This window comes from Oryzias latipes, chromosome 21 (genome assembly GCF_053564925.1).
Source record: "Oryzias latipes strain Hd-rR chromosome 21, Olatipes_Hd-rR_3.1".
Lineage (NCBI taxonomy): Eukaryota > Metazoa > Chordata > Actinopteri > Beloniformes > Adrianichthyidae > Oryzias > Oryzias latipes.
In genome coordinates this window covers 6,820,005-6,825,735 of record NC_136257.1, presented here as the reverse complement: position 1 = coordinate 6,825,735, position 5,731 = coordinate 6,820,005, and the positions used below count along the sequence as shown (strand labels likewise).

The following is a 5,731-nucleotide window of genomic DNA, read 5'->3' as shown; positions in this document are numbered from 1 at the left end:
ACACCATAGGATTGCACAAGGGTTAAGAACGAATACATTCAGCTCCTCCTCCGCTTATCTTTAGTGATCGGTTCTGAAGACAAGCGAGAGATTGTTTTATCTAAACATAAAAAATATAAAATTTCTCAGTGTGTGAGAAACCTGGGTGTTATTTTTGACTCTGAGATTAATTTTATTCCATAAATTAAAAATACAACAATAACAGGATTTTATCGTCTTAAAAATATTGCCAGAGTCCGCCCATTTCTCTCTCTTGCCAGCACAGAGGTGCTAACGCATGCTTTTATTTCCAGCAGATTAGATTATTGTAATGACCTGCTCTCTGGTCTTCCCTGAAGAAGGATATCGAACGTTCAACTACTGCAAAATTCAGCCGGACGCGTGCTGACGAAGACCAGAGGACAGGAACACATTACATCGATTTACATCGCTACCTTGGCTCCCTGTGCACTTCAGGATTGATTTCAAAGTTCTCTTTTATTGGTATAAACTTTTTTATGGCCTGGTCCTTTATATGTATGTGATAAGATTTTAAACCCTGAGGTCCTCTGATACAGGCCTTTTGGTTATCCCAAAAGTTAGAACTAAAACATACGGCGAGGCCATATTTAGTTTTTATGGACCTTGCCTGTGGAACAGCCTCACAGAGAGCCTCAGGGCCACAGAGACTGTTCATGTTTTTGAAGGAAGGATTAAGACCTACCGTTTTAATCTAGCTTTTAGTTGAATTTATTTGATATTTAAATCATTTATGTTCTCTTTTTACGTTTGATATATGTGTATGTATATACATTTATATATTTATTTTTTCAATGTCTTTATTCACATTTACCATTTATATCTGTCTATTAAGGTTTATTTTTGTACTTATTTGGTTATTTCTCTTCTTCATTTCATTTCTTTTACATTTTAGTTGTATCTTTTCCTAAGAGGGATCCTCCACATCAGTGACTGACCCTTCCCAGTGAACGGATCACTGCAGTGGGATCTCCCGAGTTTGGCTCTTTTGCTTAGATCTGGGGGGGTCCTGTGGTAGTGTATTCTGTGAACTTGAGTGTGGGGTTAGTGATGTGGACATATCCCCTAAACATCGTTTCCCCACTTCAGTGCAAAGCCAGATTTCTGAAGCATCATTATATCACTCTTTTTTTATCATGGTGTGTGTGTGTGTGTGTGTGGGGGGGGGGGGGGGTTGTGCAGGCTTTAAACAAAATATTTGTTTGTCTTCTCCTTTTTTTTAAAAATTTGATTGTGTTTTTATGTAAAGCACTTTGAGTACACTGAGTTGTAAACGTGCTATACAAACAAATGAATAAAGTTTAATTTTATCTCACAGGATTCTAAGATGGTTGCCACCTTGTTCCTGCCACATGCAGTCTTGTTCTCCTTCGTGTTTTTACCATGGATTTTCTTGTCTTTGTTTCTGCAGTCTCTTGCCTTTTGTCCCACTTTTTCACAAATTAATAATTCTCTGTTGAAATACCTCTCTTCCTTGGCATTGTGCTTTGGTCTGGAGACTTTATATTTTGTTGTCATGACTTCATCACTTTGGGTTTTATTCTGGTATCTCAGCGTGCATTCAAAAAGTCTCAGCTGAGTTTTGAACTCTGTGAAAGGTAATTTCTCTCTTGTTTGAGTCACATGCACTGAAAATGGGTTATAATCATCTGTCAGGCCTTTTAAGACCATTGCCACCAAAAGGGGACACATTGACCACATGCTAAAGGTGGCGTTTAACACATATAGCAAACTAAGACTCTTATTTTGTTGCAGCTGCTGCATATGAAAATACCTGATTGGTGTTAAAACTATTTCCAGACACCAAGAAGTTCTGGAGAACATTAGTACCTTGTATTCAGATTTTGTAAATAAAATAAAAAACAATGACAAAATCTGTTACCCAGTTTGGGAAAGCTCAAATTCAATGTTCCCGAGGTTTTCAATCCCTTAGTATTAAGGTTTTTTTTTTTTTCTGTGACGCCCTGAATTGTATAATAAAGCACAGTAAACACAAGCGAATAATGAACAATTTTTATGTTATTTCCTTTAAAAAATTCCAACATGCTTTGCAGAGACAGAAGATTGTGGGACGCCACATGAAACTCACAAAGTATGAGCCATGATGTACAGATGAAAGTAGGTGTTGTATGACAGGTGAGATTAAGCAGAAGCCAAAACTCCGTAAGAAACCAACTGATGTTGAAATCTCATTCAACTGGAGTCAAAAAAAGCATAAAAGAATTTATTTGATTGGCTATAAAATATCAAAACAAAAAAAAAATTAACCTTCAGATACAAAGTAGATATTGAAAAAAGAACTGATTACATTTTTAATAAAAAGTAAGGAAGTAGTAGTAGTAAGGAATCATTTTTAAAAGTAGTTTCAAATTGAGCTGCAAGTATTTTTTTACCTTAGAAAAGGAATCAATTTTTTTGCAGGGTCTAGTACCCGGTATTTTTTCTGAAAGGTAAAAAAAAGATCAAAATACATCTTAATTAATTAGTAATTTTCAAACATATAAAGGTGCTTTTTTTTCACAGATCCACTGCAGAGAAGCTTCACATGACTGATCATTCCAGGATCCAGGAGTATTTCTAATTTCAACACAGTCTTCGTCCCTGTAACTATCAGGCATACCTGATTCCCAGAACCTGTCAGGTCAGAAAATAAAAGAATCCGATTTAGACAGTATATGAACATGGATCCAAGTATTTTTTTCTCAGGTAAACAATCATATTTTCCATGCAAACATAAATAGAAATGTGTGTGTGTGTGTGAGAGTGTTAATTTTGCACTTTTTGACCCCACTGCATAAATAACAATTGTAATCAAATGGCAAACGCTAAACCAACCCCCAGCCCACTCTGTGTTTTAGTAGCACTGATCCAGACTTAACACTCACTGCAGAGTCAGAGGACTTCCATCTACCCATATCCAGGTCCCCTCCTGGACTTTGTCAGTCAGTCCAATCCAAACACGTTTATCTCTGAATTCAAAAAGAAAAGTCTGCAATAAAATTTAAAAAATTGTGTTAAAAAAATAAATGTATTTTTGCTTTGACTCATAATGTTGTTCAGCAGCCTTTCAACATGTTTTATAAAAAAAAGAGACTCTCAAAATGTATAATCAAAACATAAAAAAACAAAAGAAAATTTAATAAACGATTATTATCTTAAGTTGCAACCATAAGCACAATATAAATGATACCAACAAACTAATTAATCCTTTAGAAACAAGCTTCTCTTTATCAATTTTTTATTGAAAGATTCCTGTGGCTCACAGGCTTACAGTGGGCAGTACTGTCATCAGCCTTCTAAGAAAGACCAATTTGTCAAAGTAACAATAAGTCTACAACAAATGTGTTTGATATTCTCTTCCTTCATTTTCAATTAACAGTACAATGCTAACTTGCTTGCTGTTGTCTTGTTTGTGGGATTGTTCTTAGGATTTAGATTTAAGTGACTGCTCAGATCAGATCAAAGTGGACCCTGTTGTGTGGAACTAGTTCTGTGGAGAGTCTTATTCCATGTTTGGAGTTTTGCCTCTTCCTCTTCCCCTGAGGAAGAACCTCTTAGTCCTACATTTGATTCATGCTGTAAGGATAGGCTCTGTCATTTTTTCCCTGACATTTCTGTTTTCCCTCACTAACTGTGTTTTCGATTTCCTCAATGTGGGGCTGACTGCAGTTATTACTTCCTCCTTTGTTTGGACTGACTTAGGTTGTGCTCACTTTAAAATGTATTATTGATTTTGTTGTTTAAGCTCTGCTGTTAAGATATATTTTTTTAATTTTCTTTAAAAAATCACAAAACAGACACAAACCAAACAAACAAGCACCTTTTCCTCTACAGTGTTTATCACCACCAGATCAGCTTCATTGGCTTTGCAGGACTTTCTTGCTTCATCCCAGGACTTAGACTCCAAAGAGAAGAAGTAACAAGAGGAACCAAATCCAATCCATCTTGCAGGACATTCGTGTATTCCTGGAGTACATTTGAAACGTTAAGCAATTCACAACATTACTTAAAACAGGCAGATGTAATTTCTTTTTCATCTACAGAATCTAAATTTGTACAAAAGTTCTGCAGAAATTCACAGAAAGTCACTTTCTGTTCCTCCTGCTTGGTATCAAGAAATGGTTTTATCACCTATCAGACATTTTTGTATGAAGCAGTTACAACAACATTAGAGCCTGGCCTGTTGTAACAATTAATATGGAAGTATTTGACAACTTTACCAAAGTTACACCTAAAACTTAATGCAACCCAATGTGCTAAGAGGTTTTTTCTTTACAGTGTTGGGCCTTGTTATGTCAAGGGGATCCAGATGAACAAACATAAAAAAACTGTTTCCAGGTAACCAAACAATCAATAACAAAAGCACCCAAAGTCTGGCTTATATAAAGTGTCTAATTTATTCACAAAACAAATGATAACAAACATGAACTTAATGAGGTGAAGCAAAAATGTCAGGGTGAACCAAGGCCAAAACAACAACTCATCGAATCCAGAAAGCATTGTACCTGAACTAAAAGAAAAAGGAAAACAAAGACAAACATTAACCTCTCTTGACTAACATGAACAGAGGAAAACATGTATGGCAGTTAACCCCCACGACTTCACTTTAACTTATTTCAGTCAGACAAATTGTGCAGTAAAGAAGATTTATTCCATTTTTCTTTTAGTTTGGCATAAGGCTCCGTTCAGATACATAAAGCAAAGATCTCCATAGAAAACTTTGGGTATTAATCTACCCCCCAAAACGAAAAGGAGATCAGCATGAGTTTGAAGAGAATGTGAATGTTAAGATCAGTATTATGTGTGTTTAAAACAGATGAAGTGAGTTTCGGAGGCATTCCATATTCAACAGACTTACAGGTATGACTGCTATCAATGACCCGGCACCATTGACCGTAGGGCCACTCCCGTTCGAGTACAGCACCACCAAGTGAACATACTATCTAGATAGAGGAGAAAAAGAACCAGTAAAATTCTACGTGGAGTCAATACGTCCGCAAAGACGCTGCAGGGGAACTATAAATTGAAACTGCCACGAACCAAGACCTGTAAGATGACACAAAGCTTAACATCCATAAATCTGACGCTTCTATCTGGCATACTATGATACGAGCTTAACGTCCATAAATCCGACGCTTCCATCTGGCACACTATTGGTACGAGCTTAAGTACCATCCAAATTCGAGCTCCATCTGGTATACTATAATATGAGCCTAAGTGACATCCTAAATTCGAGACTTCCACCTGACATAATATAGTATTCAAACATCCATAATCCAAGAGAGTATTTTCCTTTGTGCTGCTAAAATGTTGCTTGATTTAAGTCTGATGTGTCTTTGGAACGCGGAGGAGGGCCACCACCCCATCACTCTCAGTGCAGAGGAGTGCAGAGGACGTGGAGTGCAGTCATCGTTGCGGCACCAATTCAAGTAGTGCAGGGGCGCGATCTGCAGAACGAGTAGAGACTGGAACTTGGAAGCCAGCCAACTTTGTCAAAGGCTTTACGCCATCACCCAGAAACTGAAGTGCTGACCAGGGAGTAGGGGTCGCAGGCTTATGAAGCGATGCATAAAAGACAAAAGCAGTATCAGTCTTGGCAATGAATGTATAGATATCTTAGCAGAACTGATCAGTTTTAGAATGCTTTAGATAAAGGGAATAAAGTTGCTCTTGAACGATAAATCTGAGAAAGTGAAATCAAGTACTGAGTTTA

The 5,731-nt window shown here is 37.0% G+C and overlaps 1 long non-coding RNA gene across 1 annotated transcript; it reads right to left on the bottom strand.

Annotated features, from left to right (window-relative positions):
• Positions 1-2,271: 2,271 nt before the first annotated feature.
• On the bottom strand, positions 2,272-3,984 carry LOC144988792 (uncharacterized). The gene is made up of 3 exons (XR_013652821.1): positions 3,839-3,984; positions 2,904-3,007; positions 2,272-2,652 (listed from the first exon to the last, which is right to left on the bottom strand). It is a non-coding gene; the product is annotated as an uncharacterized LOC144988792 (long non-coding RNA).
• Positions 3,985-5,731: the final 1,747 nt, after the last annotated feature.